We start from the raw sequence: 19,600 nt of genomic DNA on the forward strand, positions 1-19,600 counted from the left end.
TCTAAGGAATACAGATACAATTGTTGAAACTAAACCAATGATATCTGAAAGAAACATTGAGAAATCCTTGTTAAAAAAATGGTGCTGAAAGGCAAAAGGAACATATATTTGTGGGGAAAAATATAATAGTTAGATGTCATTGATCAAGGCAAAATCTTGGAGTATCAGAACAAAATGTGAAAGGAAAATAATCTAAGGTCTATGAAGATAACAAAAGCAGGAGGGGACATGTCTTTTCCTCTTCTCATGTAAGAGTGCATATGTAGAAACACGCCGAAGTGTGTGAGTACCAAGGTCGGACACAGACTCACCACACCTCAGTAGAAGAGAAAAGAGAGTTTGCTGTGCAGCCATCTAATAAAGGAGGAAACAACCAATCAACCACAGAAACCATCCTATCAAATAGATTTTTATCTAACTACTCAAGAGCACACACCATTTTTCTTTTCAAAGTTATCAGAGCAAACTTTCCCATTGAAATGGTGTCCATCCTAAATCTGCAAAGGCGGATTGAGATATTTTTAGATACTCGGGAATTTAGAACATTTCCTTCCTAAATGTGTGATGGTTAAATAGTGCTGTAAATTGGTTTTTGTTTGTTTGTTTGTTTTGTTTTGTTTTTTTGTTTTTTAATGGATGTTGGGATATGTTTCTGAGTCTTTTCTAGAATAATTAAATATAATTGTACTACTTTGTTGTTGTTGTTGTTTTATTGTTTGTTTCTTTGTTTGTTTTATATCAATTTGACACCACTGGTGTCCTCTGAAAGGAGGGAACTTTATTGAACTGAGAAAATGTATCCATAAGATCTGGCTGTTGGAAAACCTATAGAGAATTTTCTTGATTAGTCTTTGACGTGAGAAGGTGAGCCAGTTGTGTGTGGTGCCATCTCTGAACTGGCAGTCTTGGGTGCTATTACAGTGAAGACTAAGCAAGCTTTAAGGAGCAAGCCTGTAAGCAACTCTCCTTTTGGCCTCTGCATTAGCCCCTGCCTCCAGGGTTCTTCCTTGTTTCAGATCCTGCCCTGATGGCTCTCAGTGAAGAATTCTTAGAAGACAGTGTGACTTTTTTCTTCTAAAAGTCATGGTGTTTCATAGTAGCAATAGAAACTCTAACCAACCTAACAGTGTGGAGTGACCTAGTGCCACTTCTTACATAGGCTTTGAGCAAGTGCCACTTGTTCCTCTCCGTGAGAACACCCTTTCTTTGAAATCCTCCATTTGTCACATGGAGTGACATTCCCAGTTGAACTCAGCCTTTTAATTATGAACCAACAAGCTGTGAACCAATTCATATGAATAATATGAATTAATGAAGTTTTTATAAAAGTAGCATAACCATATGAAATGGAAGGAGTACATGATATAGACTAGAAAAATATTGATACATAGGATAGAAAAATATTGATACAGAGGAAGCATTTGGTTTCATGCTACAAGTCATGTGCCAAGTCTGTAGATCAGCACATGCTCTTCATTCTCATAGCTTCTCTAACCTAAGGTGGCAGCTACCCCGTCTGTAAAGGGTGCTCGTTTGTTCCTTTGTGTGCATGTGTATTTTGGAGGCAGGATGGAGGATTGAATGGCTATGATGGAAACTGTAACGGTGGAGGGAAAGAATAAAGAAAGCGCTTGGGATATACTTCCATAATCCCTTTTTTTACTAGATTGTAACATTACACTTTTTGAAGCCACCCAGAAAAAAAACAAACAAATAAAATTTGAATTGGCAAGGAGGAAGAATGGGATCTTCCTGCACATTCTGGGAATGTGAGAAAGTGTAGTGATCTGAGACCATCAGGTCAGCCTTCCCGAGGGAGTTCAGTTCTCGGCAAGATGTGTAGCCACTTGTTCTGGTTACCTGCTGAGAGCCAGTGTATTTTCTGGAAGAGAAGAACCTTCAGGAAAAAAAAAAAAGCAGAAGTGTGGGAGGGAGGTCAGAGGGTATAAGACAGTTGAGTATTCAGGCGTATCAGAAGCTAGTTTTATTAAGGAGCCCAGTTTTAAATGGACTTCCTGAGTTTATTCCCAAAAATCTACTATGGCCTGTATTTACTGCTCCCTTATGCAAGTTATTATTTCTTAATAAAAAATTGTTACAAACTGTGGGAACGTATTTGCAAACCACATATGTGACAAAGAGCGTGCATCTAGAAAAATCTAAGAATTCTCAACTCCAACTAGAAAATGTGCAAGAGCAGTAAAAACAATATTGAAAAGAACATATAGACAGCAAGTCAACATGTGAACAGATGCTAAACACTATTATTCATTAGAAAACACTAATTAAAACCACAGTGAGATACCACTACAGAACTATTGCAATAGCTAAATCAAATAGACAGCAGCAAGTGCTGGCAAGCATGTAGAGAGTCTGCATCATTGAGACGATGCTGGTCTGACTGGAAATAGCATTGCTGCTCTGGAAAAAAAGTGTAGCAGATTCTTATAAAGCTAAACTTGTAACTAAAATATCACACTGCACATGTCACTTAGGCATGCTTCCCAGAAAAAATAAAACCCATATTCACATAAACACCCAGATATGAATGCCTGCAACATCTTTATTTATAGAATGTTCAAATTGGAAACTCTCCAGAGATTCCTCTATGGGTGAATTTTTGCATTCTGGTATATCATTACCATGGAAAGCTACTCAGCAATAAGAAAGAATGGAATCCAGGTACATGCAATTACTTGGATGGACCATAAAGACATAGTCTAATAGAACTTACATTCTGTATGATTCCATTATATCTCAATTTTTTTCTTTCCTTGTCCTTCACTTTCTCCTCCTTCCCCTACCCCTTAGAATAGAGTCTCACTATGTAGCTTTGACTGGCCTAAAACTTGCTATGTAAACCAGGGTGACCTTGAATTAACCAGCAACCCTGTCCACAAGCCCTTAGGACATTTCCTTAATTAATGATTGACTTGGGAGGGCCCCACCCATTGTGGGTGGTGCCATCCCTGAGCTGGCTTTTATAAGAAAGCTGTGTAAGCCATGAGAAGCATGCCAATAAGCAGCACCCCTGCATGGCCTCTTCACCAGCTGCTACCTCCAGGTCCCAGCCCTGCTAAAGCTCCTGTCCTGAGTTTGTTCAGTGATGGGTCACAATCCAGAAGGATAAACCAAGACAGCCCGTACCTCACCAACTTGGTCAAATCGGCCAGCTTTCATTGCAGCCGCAGTAACTTTAAGACAAGGACTATATGGTTTTTCAGCTCAGCTGGGCACAAAGAGGCTTTTAGATAAAACACCTTGAGGGATTGCTTAGCTCCTTTTTGGTTTTGATTTTTTTTTTTTTTTAATCTTCTTAACCTAAATCACTGTTCACAAGCAGAATTTGCCTATGTTTCCTGATCACGATGGTAATGCCAACATTTCTGGAGTCATTCTTTGGTCTCTTGTGACTTAGCTGAAGCTTGGTTCACAATCTTCTATGGTCTGATATGCATCTACCTACGGCTACATTTTATACCAAGCTCTTTCTATGTATTCTGGCTATACATTCCTTCTTTCAGCTTCTTCACAACATTTTTCGGGTGTGTTCTTTGTGCCTAAAACATTGGTGGCCTCAGGCATAATACCACTTTCTCAGAGAAAGCATCCTTGATTTTTTTTTTTAAATTCTATCAGTTGTCAGCTATGAAACATATGTAGAAATGTGACTCATCAAAGCATTTATGGATGCAGTTAAATGATGATTTGTGTTGGTATATGGTCTTCATTTTGCAGAATCCACAGAAGTGTGGATGTGTTGTCCCAATTTATAAACATACTCTAGTAATAAAACTGATTTGACTTTCAGGTCTGTCTGGCACTAAATTCTTTGCATTTACCTGTATTTATGTTTACCCTATATAAGTTACATCTTTAAAAGAAATCCATGTCTGAGGGTTGGAGAGTGGTTAAGAGCACTGGCTGCTCTTCCGGAGGTCCTGAGTTCAATCCCAGCAACCACAGGGTGACTCACTACTATCTGTAATGGGATCCCATGCTCTCTTCTGGTGTGCATGAAGACCGAGTACTCATATACATAAAATAAATAAATATTTTTTAAAAATCCGTATCAGCATACTTTGAATTCCATAAAATGAATTCTTGAAGATAGCTTCACCTGTAGAATTGTGGATAGGTTATAAGTGCACGCAGACACACACACACACTCAAAAACACACAGACGCATACACTTTGTGATTGATTTGGCTAAAATTAAAGAGCTTAGAAGAAACCAGCAGAAGTATGTGACATAGCTTAGCTTAGCCTGGCTTCCTTTTTTTCTAGGGTCTTGAATGGGGTTTGTGGGTAGGAATGATACTGTTTACATATGTAGAATTCTTCCAAATCTGAGAAAATGCCTAGTTAGAAGGTAAACCTGAAGGAACTAAAACACAATTAAAATTTTTTTTTTCTCATTACTTGTACTGATTCTTTGTGACTTTCACATCATGGACTCCAATTCCACTCATTTCCCAGTCTTTTTATATCCACCCTCCACTCAGTATCCTCCCCCTAAAAGGAAATAGAAAATACAAATTAAAGGAAAAAAATCTCACTGTTGAAGCTGAGGTGTGTCATCAGGTGTCATACAGTATATCCTTTGATCCAAATAGCTTTCCTTACAAATAAAATCCAAAATTTCTATACCAAACATTTCATGTGCTGTTTCTATGTCTTCAAATGTCCTTACAAACAAACTCAATAGAAGCAACAACACCCCCCCCCACCACCACCACCCTTTTTCTCTTAAAGGAGGCAGAGAAAATTCTGTAGGACCCTGATCACTCTCTTGGCCTTTAGCTGACTAGCATCTGGGGGAAGTTTTCTCAGAACTGCTCTTTAATATAAACATTAATAATCAAGTAACTGTGACATATTCTTAGCGAGTTTCTACTGTTGACTGAAAGTTGTCCTTACTGAAGCAACCATGCTGACTTCAGTCTAGTTTCCATGTCATCTCTAGTTAGTTTGCATTTTTCTTCACATTCCCTTGATGTTCTGTTTGTTCTCTTCACTGGGCCCCAATGTTTCCTTCCTCCATACTGGTGCTTGTCTTGTAGCTGCTGAGTTTCCTGGCCCTTATTTCTAAGTTGTTTGTACCATCTGAGCCAATCCCTTCCTTCTGCTGAGCTCCTTAGATGTCTCCCCTTCTTTCTAATAGAAATGTGATTGCTTCAGGACTGACCGACCCTCTATCTTCCTTGAATGTTTTATAGCTGTGGGCTTATTTTTCTTTTTTTTTTTCATTTTTCTTATTTTCTAGGAAGACTTCTTTGTTTTCATTAGACCCTAAAGAAAACATGTTTCTTTGCTTGGAGATGTCATGTTCTTTTCTGTGTGATACTAATTAAACCTTTGTCCTGGGTTAAGAGCTCAGAAGCATTGCTACTTAACTCCTTTGCCATACAGTATATTTATTGTGATCCTCATGTTATCACTCTTGACAAGCAGAGAGCTGTTGCAGAGAATAAGTCTATTTATTAGACTGTTGTGTTGGCCATTTTATCAGAAAGTAAAGTAGCAAAAACATAGACAGGAGAGCTGTTTCACTCCAGCACTGAGATTAGATTCGAAAATTGCAGAAGAGCTAACAAGGATTAGCTCAAGATGGATGCCACTTCTGGTTCACTATCTCCTAGAAGGTCAAAGATGCAAAGCAGTAAAGGAAGGCATCTTTTATCCTTCTACAAACATCCTCTAAAAGCAACGATATGCACTGTTTCTAACCACATCTCATTGGCCAAAATGTAGGTATATAGTCACATTTAGTGGTGAGGGAGGCTGGCAAATATGGTCTTTTTAACTGGATGCCTTTTTTTTTTTCTTTTCTGTTACTAAAAAGAACATGAGGGTGGACTCTCAGGAACAATTTATCTCACTTTGTATCCAGGCATGGAGAGGAAAAAAAAATACAAAGTAAAAATATAGTTCCAAGTGGGTTGAGTTCCTATGACTTACGGAAAAATGAAGAGAACTTGGGAAATTGACTTGAGAATATAGTGCTCTGTTGTGGATATCCCTGGGGCTAATTATATTTGATATTAATTCCATTGTCCAGTGAGTGGTTGCAAACAAGTTAGCACTCAAGTGATTTTCTGTATACCTGCTTTCCACCTTAATTTGTAAAATAAAGGAGAGCTGATTATTGGGCAGTTAAAAGGGAAGGTGAAGCAGAAGGTGGGAAGAGGGAAGAAGGAGAAAATGGAAGAGGGAGAGGACCACAGAGGAGGAAAAAGGAGAAGAAAAGCAGAGCAGAAGCACATGGCATGGAAAAACCGCAAGTTCTAAGGGGTCTCAGATATGGAGAAGATGGTAGTGTAGTGGTAGATCTGCCCCATCTAGGCGCACAGCATGTATTCATATTAACTGAGTTGTGTTTTCATTGCTGGGGCATACTTGGGTTGGAGAATTACCACAATAGTCCTTGACAAAGATAAACTATGGTTGTCAGTAGAAAGCCAGATATGTGTTTCTCCTACAAGAAAGTGAGGCCAACAATGAATATTAAAGAATGATTGATTAATCAGTATGATATCCTAGCATGTGATTTGAGAGAGGCACAGTTCCCTCACATGGTGTATAGGAACAGGAGTCACACCTGACCTAAAGTGTCATGCGCAGGATAAATATACATTATGAGCAATAAGAGATGAGGGGAACTGGGTTATTTTTGTTTGTCGTCTTTGTGTCTTGAAGAGTTTGGGCAAAAGGAAAGAAGAAAGTGATACATACTTGCTTGTGGCCATTGGAGTTTGAAATTCTAATGAAATACCCACTTAGTTTTGTTCACAAAGAAGAGATTATTGGGTGGGAAGTAAGGAGACGTTTAGAACTTTAGGGAGAAGGAATTTTTTTTTAGATATTTATGTTCTTTCAAAGAATCTAATAATTTAATGGCTGAAGGTCTGCTTCAGGAACAAAAGGTCAACTTCAGGGAAGACCTATCTGTATTGATGAATAGCAAGAAAAGCTAGAAAACCAAGCTCTTTGGGGGATGGCGCTAGAGAAATAATATGAATATCCTTATTGGTACTAACTGAATTTCAAGCAGGTTGAGGAATAGCTGTGTCCTACTAAAATGTGATCAAGGAGAAAGTCCCAAAGAATTTGTCCATTTGGATATGATAGTGACTTAACAGTTTTAGTTGACTGGCAGACTTATGAGCCATAACTGCACCATTCCCAAATGTGCTGAGTGGGTAGCAAGCAGCAAAGAGAGGTTGTATGATATTTCCTTCCCTCTTTTATTTTAGTCATTAAAAGGCCATGTGTGCACCTAGCATTTGTGAGCTACAGGGAACTAGAATATGTTGAAATAATGAAAGATAAACAAATAGTTTTGTCCCAACTATTAGATTTGCTACTACAATACTGATTCACAATGAATTAGTTACATTGTTTCCTTTGCCTTTATGTAGCAATATTAGATTAATAACAGTATGAGTAAAGTATTATCTTGTAGTTGGAGTCTAACTAATTTAGTTTAGCTTCAAATACAAAGGACAACAACATGAACTTACCTGCCAAGATGTTGTCAGTTTGAATGCTTCAATTGTGGAATTATTTTTAATGCATACTTAATTATAGTTATATTGATATTGGCTGAGAATGTTGATACAGTGATAAAAAACTTTCTGTGTGAACTGATGCTTGAAAGATTTGTGTAAGCTAGCTAAAGAATCTGTTGTACACTGTACAGCTATTGCCAGGGCATTTAGGAACTCAGTTTAAAAATATACAACTTTGTTTAATCAAATATGGCTGATACCCTGCTCAAAAAATAGAACTAGACAATGATTATCATTTGTCTTACTTTGGAGCACTGATAGCCTTACTGATATTAGCATTATATCTTCTTCTTTGTTTACTATTTATAAACTATGCCAAAATGGGTTGTGATTCTTCAGTTAGTATACATGTTATTGAATTTATCAGCTGTTAAATGTAAGCATTTAAGTTCCTGAAACCACTGGAAATTCTTACTTCAGTAAATATGTCACCTTAACTTATTAATACATAATTAATACCTTGCAAAGCTTCACTATACAAGATAAATTATGCTAGAGGATAAAGCAAATATAAAGGAGGGATACAAAACGAGACATTCCTTCTTGTCAATATATGTAAAGTCTTTTGGGAAAAACAGAAATGCAGATATAATTATCACATATATGTGTACTGAAAAAAAAAAAACAAAGAACATACAATCAAGGTTTTAAAAAGGATGAAGGAAAGGAAGGCTAGGAACCTGGGAAAGTTTTGTGTGTCTTTTAAGCTTCATGCAATATAATTTGATCACATTCTTCCACCTCCAGATACTCTGTCTTCTCACTTAACTTCATGTCCTTTTCCTTGCTATCTCAAAATACAAAACTAAACAAAGCAAAGCCATAGACAAAAGAAAAGTGTAAAAGCACACAAGAAGTATAGACTCCATTTTGTGCTGGACTGCTCTGCCTGAGCAGAAGGCTGTCCCTAGACTATAGTTGATAATGCCTGTGTCATCCCATCACTCCACTAGAGAAAACTCTTTCCCTCTTTCTGCAGATATCAGTTATAAATAGCTTCTTGGTTGAGCATGAGACTTTTTGCCCTTCCCCCTATTGAGATTTGGTCTGTCTTGAACTTGAGCAGGTCTTGTGTATGCTGTCACAGTCCCTGGACACTCATATGTGCATTAACCCTCCTGTGTCTGGAAATCACTGTTTGCTTGGAGTTGTTTACCATCTATGGGTCTTACACACTTTCTGCATAGATCCCTGAACCTTCAGGGGAAGAAAGCTCATTTAGGACTGAAGGTTCCAAGGGCCTCTCACTCTCTGCACATTGTGGGTTTCTGTGTTAGTTGTTATATACTGCAAGAAGAAGGTTCTCTGATAAGCTTGAACAGTACACTCATCAATGGGTAGGTAGAGTTATATATCACTAAGAATTATCTTATTGCTGTTTTTAGAAGAATAATAGAGGTTGGTTTTCCATTAGGCCCATGACCAATCTACTCTCTGGCTCTTAGCCTCATTAACAGTGTCAGATGTAGGTTCTAACTTATAGAGTGTGCTTTAAATCCTATCATACTGTGTTTGGCTATTCCTATAACATTTGTCTCACTATCATACCAGTATAACTTGCAAGCAGGTTATTAGTTTGGTTTATAGAGTTCATACCTGGTTGAAATTGATATTTTCTTCCTCAGCAGCATACACAGTACCTTCTATCATTATGTATACGAATCAGAGGGTTAAGGGTTCAAGTTCAGCACTGGCTCTGTTTCTCGATTTCTCCTTAGTTAATAACATGGCTAATAACTCAAGATGATTGTTTTAGCTCTGTCCACTCACCTGAAAACTGTATAATCTCATTTTTAACTGCTAAATAATATTCCATTGCAATAAATGTAACCTATTTTCATGATTAATTCATCGGTTTCTATTTTCTGGGTATTATGAATAGAGCAGCAATGAACATACATGAACAGAAATCTCTTCAGTGAAATGTAGATTCCTTCGGGTATATGCACAAGAGTGTTGTAGGTAGATCTTGGGATCGATCTATTTTCAGCTTTGGAGGGATCTCCACAGTGGCTGTACCAGTTTGTACTTCTAATATCAATGATTAAGTGTCGTTCCCCCCTCCCCACCCCACCCTCCACCCCCGCCCTTTCCTGGATTTTGCCAGCATCCTCTGTCACTTTTTTTTTTTTTTTTTTTTGGCTTTGTTTTTAATCTGGCCATTCTGACTGAGCTAAAATTCAGAGAACTCTCAAGTAGTTGTTGTAGTTTTGTTGTTGTTGTTGTTGCTGTTGTTTTTGTTTTGTTTTGTTTTGAGTCAGGATTTCTCTGTAGCTGTGGCTGTCCTGGAACTCACTCTGTAGACCAGGCTGGCCTCGAACTCAGAAACCCGCCTGCCTCTGCCTCCCAAGTGCTGGGATTAAAGGCATGCACCACCACTGCCCAGCTCAAGTAGTTTTCATCCGGATTTCTGGTAATGGTTCTTAAGGATGCAGAAACTATCCAGGTCCTGACTTCTTAAACTTAATAATGTAAGAGCTGTTCGAAGTTTGGCAACAACAGAAAGTCTCTGACTATGCAAAGACCCGAAATTAGGTTACAATCAAATATATAATGAATCTGAAGTGTTGCTGGCAGTCCTTGCCCACGTTGCAGCTCATGACTTTCCTGCAGCCTTAGTTCTGACGTGGGTTTGTCACTTGTATATCCCATTGTGCTAGGAAACATCAAGTAACACTGCCTGAAATACCTCTGCCCAGACTGGAGACAATTGTATGTTATGAATGACAGTGTTGCTGCTATAGGGCTAAAATGTTCTGTTCTTACAGAAATAGTTTAATTATACAAAGGCTTTTACTATTTTCCCATTATTCTTCAACATGTATAAAACTAGTATATATTTGGATTGTGTTGCGTTAGAATGTTCAATATTATAAATTATCCTTTGAGTTGCTGACTTGAGGTTCATAAAAATCTACTGAAGACTTCAGGTTAGAAGAATAGGATAGAATTTCCAGCAACTTTTAAAAAACATCCTAAATACGCTTTTGCTATCTTGTGCTAGGTATTGATGAGGTATATCCTTCTCAGCATTGACAATTGTAAAATTAAAATATTTATCAAGTGTGATAAACATTGAACAGTGTGCTATAGCACCAAATAGTCAATCAAGATTTAATTCTTTACATAACATTAGATAAATATATCCACTGAGTTAATATGAAGATTTCATATTTTGAATAAATAGTAAAATTCAGTGCAGAGCATATGCCAGTTTTAAAATAAATAATTAAGTAAGTTATTATCAATAAATATTTGATTTGTATTATTTTTTTCCTACATAGTTGGGGGTCAGTTGAAAAATTCTCACATAAGAAGGATCATGAGTGAAAAAAGTTTAAGAGACCCTGATGTAGGTAAAAGCAATGGTGGAAGAGCACAGCCTAAATTTGTAATTAAAAACAGTGGTTAGATACAAGTGGGAAGCCTGGGATAATGGTTGTAAATGGGAATGATTGAGGAAAATACCTTAGCCAGAAAAGGTGATGACAGATTCATAGATACTGGGAACTGCTATAGCCACAGTAGAATTTGTCAGTCGTGATGTTGGAGCATGTATTTCCTATGCAATTAGGAGAGTCTAATGATATGTCTGTCAAAAATTTAGAGGAGACTCTTCAGTTGGTGGATGTTTACAGGAGCTATAACTATCAATAGGAAGGCTAGTGTGGCCCTGTGGACTCCACTGCTCATTCAGAAAAAGGCTTGCAATGAGGGTTTTCATGTTATCCTTGACTAACAAAGATTCAAGAGTGAAAATGAGCCTGTTTTCTATCATCTCTCTAAGGCTTACACCTTCTGCACTGGCCCGCCTGTTTGACTACAAAATGAGCAATGATAGGAGTATTTTAAAAAGTGGTCATTTAAAAACCTGTAAACTTTGCATAGGTTCTTGAATGTCACTGTCAGACTTTAGTAAATCATGAAATATCAGTAGTAAGAGTGAATTCTGATTGTTTGATGAATGGCATACTTGCCTGCATTTGAAAATACTGAACATGGCATTAGAACAACATGACCCTCTGTCTAGTCATGTTTTTACATCACATGTTTATAAGATTTTCAGGTGATCATAAAATGGAAGTGACCTGGGCTTTTCTTGACCTACAAGAGGATTTGTCAAGGCTATAATATGTTCTTATATGTACAAAGTATTTTCATTTCTTAATCTTCTGTGCACTTTGCATTGATCGTCCTAAATGATGGAGTTTGAAATACCAGCACTATGTAAACAGCTCATAGGATTTGTGTTAATCCAGGGTAACTTGTGGAATTTACTTTTAATTATGAAACAGACATTTTCACCTTATTGCATGAAAATTAGAAAATTTTTGTCTTCCAAGGGAAGACAAAGAAGATTAATATGCGATATTAATAAAATGTTCCACATATCAATATGAGCTTGCTATGTCCAGCAACACTTCACAGTTCGCCCTTACTAAGAGTGAAGCTCAGGACAGTAAGAACTGGTATGTTGGCTTACCTTTCTATATGTCACACAATTGGAAAATCTATGAAGGTTTCTAAAGGAAAACCCGTGTCTCCAAGCTTGTGTTTTCAAAAGCAACCCTGATATAAGGTAGCTTAAAGCTGAGCAGTGTTGGCCTCAGAGAGGCTAGTTAGGAGACTGGCAATAAGCCCAGCTACCGGGTAATCAAAGAGGCAATGCAAAAGAGAACTTGAAGAGAAAAAAAATCAAAACCAGTTAGTCGGATTCCAGTGCCTGAGGGTCCTTTGTCTGTTCCAGGTTGCTCTCAATGAAGGAGTACAGCAAGAGGAAGGAATGAGGCCTTCTTCATACTTATCTATTAGGATATAACAAAATTAACCTAATCCGAATGCTTAGAAGAATAGTGCTAATGATTGATGGAGATGTAATAAATGTACGTACGAAATTAATTCTGTGATTTTAAATATAGCCTGTTATCGAGGGCTTCTGTCGTGAGTGGCACACGCAGGGCAACTCGATTGCTCTGTGTGCGGAATCGACATCAAGAGATTTCGGAAGCGTAATTTTTTGGTATTTGGGCAGCTGATGATCGTTGGTCTCGGCGCCTGAAAAAAAAAAAGTATTATGGCTGACTGTTTAAATTTGAATTTTGGACTGTGATTATCTGTGGAGGCTATGGCCGTGCACCTCACTCAACTCCTTCTGTATATAATCAAGTTCATCTTAGATACTATAGTGTGACACTTGTATGGAGCAAATTGTCTTTTAATATTCTATTCATGTATGTTATGTTTGTGTCTGTGAAAGGAGAGTCTGTGCATGTGTGCATGGGTGTCCATGAAGGTCAGAGAGGATGTCAGACTTCCTGGAACTCGAGCTACAGGGGGTTGTAAGCCATCTGATGTGAGTGCTGGGAATTAAATTCTAGTCACAGAAGCAGGAGGCACCCAACTCTTCGCCATCTCTTCAGACCTTCAGGTTTATTTTTGCTATCCTCTTTGTACCTTGTGAGTTTTAGCTAACTGGGTTGGCCTCTCTTTTTAGCCCCCTCTCCCACATATACATATATATATATATAAAACAAAACTTTCTATCTGATCATTAGATCACTGAAGTCTGCCCTTTGCTGTTGTTTTTCATGTGTACCAGCTATGCTACATCTAAGTCTCTTGTAAAATTTCCGTGGTCACATGACCTAATATTAGTAAATGCCATATGTGCTAGTTATCTGCCTGTTCCCCAAATGGTGCCATCTCTATTAGGTTTCTTTTTCACATGGGAAGAACATGACCTCTCCTGTGCCCTTGGAATCTGTATGTTAGAGAGGATTGTTTCTATCCACTTAACAGCTAAATTACACTTCCTGATGGATCCTCCGAAAGTTATAGGAGCCATTATGGAATTTTGAGTAGCTCTGTTTCAACAATTGGTACATGAAGCCTTTCCTCTCCTCGTGCCTTTAAATACTGCGAACTGCGCCTGTGCTTGCAGCTGCGCATTCTCTGTTAACCGGTCTTGGATACAAGCTGTTAAGACAAAACTGGAGGGAGACTATGCAGCTTTTCACATATTTTCATTTTACCAAAGGGAGATTCAGGATGCTGAGCTGTCGGGAATAAATACAATGTTTAATTAATATATTTAAATAAGTATATTGCTTCCTATCTAAATCAAAATGTTGTCCATACCGTCTGTGAGATGCTAAGTTTCAAAGAAGAGATTCTATTCTAGAGACACTGGGACACATGTGCATCTGTTGGCCATGAATACATAGTTCATATGAACATATAAAGGCTCCTAATAAACCCATGTTTTGTTTTGTTTTCTAGCTAGGTAGGGTTTCCAAAGCCTCATTTTCCACAGAACCTTCATTTTCAGGTTTTGCTGCCAATATCTGAAAATTAACATTACTAAAATGAATATTCCAGGAAACACAGTTTGGATAATGCTACACAACATGGTGCTGTTAGATGAAGGTTAAATAATTGACTTTTTAAAAAGAAAGGCTTGTTTTAACTTTTGCATGCAGTTAAAAAAAAACTGTCTGGTTTTTCAAATAGAGATATTATAGTTTTGAACCAGGTTTACTGAGTGAACTGAAGCACGTTGTGAATACTTGTTATCTCTGATTATCTTTTTTTTTTTTTTTTTGTCTAGAGTTTTAAAATAATAGGACCATTTGTTTTTGTGCTAATTCAACTACTATTTTCTTATTTGACATCTCTATAAATATTGTAGATTATTTAATCCAGCTAGATAACGTGCACATGCCGTCTCTTTTTTGAATTTTACCCTTGCATACTTGTGCATAGTGAGTGATAATATAATTTAGGAAAGTAACATTTATGCTATATTAAGTTTTCATCTTCCCTACACACTATTCCTACAGATAGCTTTATATGTGTGTAGTTATAACTATATGGATAGCTCTATATAGAAAGTTATGCATACATTAAATCTACAGTTTTCACTAAATAAAATTTTCATGTTTCATAAAGAATTAACTGAGATTACTAAGCATGGCATTACATATTTTATCTTAGAACAAATAAGTGGTCCAAGAAGAGAAGAGTGAAAAAGATAAAAAGTGTAGCATCCTAACTACCTTTGGAATGTTTTCTTGGAGAGGAAAATGCCTCATGCAGCATGTTCACCAACTATGACAATATATTCCAACTCACGTGGCCACGGGTGTCAGAGCATTCGAGGGATATTGGTGTAGGGATATTATATATTAAGCAGTGAGGCCCACAGAGGGGATGGAATTTGGCTGGAATAGAAACTCACTATTCCACTTCTGAAGCTAGAGTTCTCTTCTCTTCTCTATGTTGTTGCTCATTTATCCTCTAAAACTCCTGTTCGCCGGGCAGGTTTCACACCCGAGGATAGTAGGTACAGTCAGTCTCTCATGCAGGATTTACAAGAAACCTAGCAAGCCTGCAAAAAGATTTTTCCCATACAACCTGCTCTGCCGTGGTAGATGTGGACGCCTTCCTGTCTTAACAGTTTTTCAGTCTTGTAAAAATGCCTGGAGGAATCTCTCCTAAACTCTTACTGGGCTAGGGTTTATCCCGGAGATTAGATAATCCACTTGACTTTGAAAGCCAGCCCCCAGGGTGAAAGGTGGTTCCCAGGCTGAATAAGGGGCGGTGCAAGGGAGCTGTATAACCTGGCCGCCTTCACAAGAAACCAGGAAAGCTTGCCTTTTATGTTTTCATCTTTTTCTGTTCTTTTTGAATTGTTTTAAAAACTTAATTAATCTTAATGAAAACAAATAACTAGAAGAGTTGATTCTGAGTGAATATTTGTAATCGCTGATAGTGTAAAAACAGAAGTTTGGGCCAGAAGGCAATGACTCCTATTTGTGAATACTAGTCCTCAAGAAAAATTATTTTCTCTTAAAAAAAATTGGTAAATTCATTTTAGGTGATATTTTAAGAAATTTTATAAGTTTCTGCCTTCCATCAAATATGATAGATAGCTGGTTAGACTTATAATAACTTGCTTTTATTATTAAGTGAAATAATTTGGGTTTGTTCTTGCTCTTCACCCAAGTTTGTAAACTGGCTATTGATAAGTGACTCTTACAGATTAGTAATATGACAAATAATTTTGTTATTCATTAAGACAACTTAATGCTGAAAATCCTTATCTTTTAATGATAATACAATGCCCAGTTTCATTCATTGGTGAGGTTCCATTTCCTGACAATGGACATCCAATAAAAAATAGGTTTGGTGGTTTTGAGAATATCTGTTAATTAAATATTATGTTCTAACTAAAGTAAAAGAAAAAAATCTTTTAACATTCATAACATTTAATGTTATTACTACTTTTAATTTATTTTCTAACAAATGTGGTTTATATTCTAAAAAATTAAAACACTAAGAACATTCTAAGTATATCTAAATGTAATTTTTGGGTTTTGATTTTGAGACAGAGTTTCAGCAGTTTGAACATGGCTAACTTTGAGGTGTCATAATGAAATTTTCCTTTTTTTTCAGTATTTAATTTGTTACCCCAAACTATTATCCTGTTTATTAGTCATTTTAATGAATGTTTTTTAAATAAGTCCCATGTAATACCATGATATGCTCTCCTGAGTTGTAGAGATCTTGTAAAACAACAAAACCTATGTGGTTTTTTAGGTAAGTGGATTTTTTTAGGTAAGCTCTAGGGAATGGGAGACATCTGTAGTCAACTAGTCTAGATCAGCTGCTTATTGTTGTTGCTGCTGCCATTGTTTGTGTTGTGGTGTGTGTGTGTGTGTGTGTGTGTGTGTGTGTGTGTGTGTTTGCATATGTTCACACATGTGTAAGGCAAGAGTCTGTAGTGGGTGTCTCCTCTGTTGCTCTCCACCTTACTTGATTGAGATCCAGTCACTTAATGACCACGTAACTCACTAATTCCCCTAGGTCTAGTTCACCTTTGGGCTCCTGGTCCTCCTCAGTCCTGGGATGACAGGCATAAACATACTGCCATGTGTGCCTTTTCCTGTCACAAAGGGGATCCACACTCAGGCCCTCATGTTCACACAAGTACTTTATTGAATGAGTTTTCTATTACTATAAATGTAAATGGTTATAGGGTTAATGATGTAAAATAATACTATTGTGGTTCATAAATCATAACCAGACCTCACAGGGCTAAATACAAATGTCAGCAGAGCCTGCTTCCCTATTGTTAGACTCTGGACGATGTGTTTCCCTCCCTTGTACAGTTTCTTGAGGCTGGAGGCTCCTCACTTGCCTTGCCCTACCTTCCTGCCTCAAGTTCACCATAGGCAACACATCGTCTCCCAATCAATATTTCTTTCCCCTCTCAGATACTTTTTCTGTCTCCTTCTTTCCCTTTTATAAACTTAGGGGCCACCATATAGGTCTATCTGTATCAGCCACCACAGTCTCTCTGCGATATATTAGGGACCTTTGTGTGAAGTGGGAGTTTGGATACCTTAATTCCACTTGAAATACAAGAATCCAAGTAAAGCCATAGCTAAGCTTTTCAAATTCATTCACTCCCACAACTCAGACTGTCAAAAGGCCCAAGGTACTCTTATGCAACCAAAATAGATGTTTGTGACGAAGAGCTAGGACTTAAAAAAAAATCTAGTGTTTTAATAGCGATTCTAAAGTGCTCTATTGAAATTATCACTCAAGTAATTTACAATCTTAAACGTTTTCTTGAATTTAATGAATTTGTTTTCCTTTAAAAGAATTTGGATTTTTTTTTTGTTTGTTAACCTTCCTAGAGTACCATGAATATGGTGAATATTTTATGTTACTCCTCTCTCCCTGTTTACTCAAATACTTGCTTCATTATGACCACAGATGTTGAGCCTGCACATCTATCTATATGTCCGCTCTATTAAGCAGACTAAGAGATGGCATTCTTTAGGGAGAGAATCTACTTGCCTATTGTATCAGTTTCGAAACTTTTTTCTGTGATAAATAAATAGCTGGCAAGAAAGAGATGGCACATGAACATGACCTTTTGAAGCTCATCATGTACTGATTCCTGAATTAGAAAGTTGAAAGGCAACAGCACAAAATCTGAGATTTGAGTAATCAGGGAACCGGCAGCTGATTTTTCCCTGTTTCTCTTGCTTCGTATTTAACCAAAGTGAGACCTAAAGAGTTGCTCTTAGCCTGCTCTTCTTCTAATGGGTTAATATCTATCACAACACATGTTAAATTTTACCTCTAGTCTATAGTACGCTCTTAGAGAAAGAGGTAGAATTTAATAAATATCTAAGTATGAGACAAAGAATATGAGACCTTGCAATAGTACATATTAGAAGCATTTGTGTGGCTTAATGATGGCATTTGTATTTCTAAACTCTGGTAACTGAATTTCTAAATCATGGATAGGTAGATACAGTGATTTCTTAAATGAGTTCCAAAAGATGTCAGTCTCTACAATAAATTACAGCACAGAATCACTCTGCCAGATGATCTGCAAAAGCCTACACTAGGAATCGAGGGCATAGTCATTGAGTACTGTTTGCTGTGCAAGCATGAGGATCCGAGTTCAGATCCCCAGCTAGGTGTGGTTTATGGTATATTCCATAAACCCAACACAGAGGAAGGTGGGGAAAAACAGGGAAAACCCCGGAGTTTCCTGTCTAGTCACTGTAGCTGCAATGCTGAGCTCTGTGTTCATTGAAACCCACTCCCCCCTCCCACACACACTCAGAAAGCTGGGTGTACACACCTTTAATCCCAACGCCTGAGAGGTAGAAACAGATAGATCACAACCTGATCTACATAGTGAGTTCCAGATACGTCCAGACAGCATAGTGAGGCCCTGCCTGCTTTATTTTAATAAACAAAGTAAAGGATAATAGAGCAACCTCTGGCTTCTGTATGCAAACACATGAATATATACATACACTTTTGCACACACACAGATACACAAAAATGTCCATCAAACTTGATGTAGGAAAAGAGGCTGTTTTTGTTTGAGTTCTGTCTGCATTGCTCAATAGACTATTATGTTCCCTTGTAGTTAGAGCTCAGATAATTTGCATTTTCTGCTTCTGAGACTACATTTTTTTTTTTTTTAGTTTGTTTCATATAGAAACAACTATCAATAGTTGCTATTCAGTTACAAAATTCACCATTAGGTTTCTTTAACAAAGTACTTGTATGTACTTCATTAGATTTTTCTACGATTATTGTTATAGCTATAGATATATTCAAATTATGCAGTTATTTGTTATATTTAAAATTATAAGTGATTTTTAAAATGTGTCTGTAAATTGCTACTGGGCAACTTAAGGGGCAGTTACTGATTTTACATATAACTTTATGTTTTAGAAAATTAATACTTCATTATTAATGGTTCTACTATTTGGTTTTCCATTAAATGATTAACATTATATGAGGAAAAAAAAGTTTTTCACTGTCATTTCCACCAAAAGTTTCAACTGCAAAGATTTTTAAAAGGCACCTTTATCCAGCTGATGTGATTGAAGTTGGGTTTTTGACACTTAATGTTAAGTGAACCTTGAATCAGAAGAAAAAACATTTGTCGTCCTATAAGGTTTGTGGCTTCTAGATATGTATTTCAAATTTTACTGTAATATATTTGAACAACAGGCCAAACCTTAGTTTTCGATGCATTTGTACAATGAGTTCCTTTCTCTTTAGTGAGTTCATGGAGTCTGTGGTGTCGGGTCTATTACATCTACCTATTTGCTTCATCTCTGATAGAGTAGTGCGACCTCCAGGGATCAGAGAGTCGGTAGGGCTTCATGTCCATGCACTGCCAGGATTTTCTACCGAGACTACTGACAAAGGTACAAATTTTGATGTTCTGTGTACCTTTTTCCTCCTAAAATTAGCGTTTATAGTATAAGTATAGTATACTCAACTAAAACTACTTGACTTTTGTGGGGAGCCGCCCTCACATTCGCCATTACAAGATAGCGCTGATGTCCTGCGCTCTAACATACAAACAAGGCAGCTGCGCATGTGCTGGGTAGATTTCCATTCCCTTGCGCCCTGCCTTTCCCGTGGCGTCATCTGGGGTAACAGCAGGCCGCCAACCAGAGGGTTACACGTCCTAGGCGGCGACC

At 37.4% G+C, this 19,600-nt stretch overlaps 1 protein-coding gene and 1 non-coding gene across 5 annotated transcripts in view; both read left to right on the plus strand.

Annotated features, from left to right (window-relative positions):
* Window positions 1-19,600, plus strand: part of Immp2l (inner mitochondrial membrane peptidase subunit 2) — an 887,790-nt gene that overhangs the window by 532,793 nt on the left and 335,397 nt on the right. The gene's annotated exons all lie outside the window — the stretch shown is intronic.
* Window positions 12,497-12,630, plus strand: LOC115064453. The gene has a single exon (XR_003844304.1). It is a non-coding gene; the product is annotated as a U11 spliceosomal RNA (small nuclear RNA).

This window comes from Mus pahari, chromosome 7 (genome assembly GCF_900095145.1).
Source record: "Mus pahari chromosome 7, PAHARI_EIJ_v1.1, whole genome shotgun sequence".
NCBI classification, from domain to species: Eukaryota; Metazoa; Chordata; class Mammalia; order Rodentia; family Muridae; genus Mus; species Mus pahari.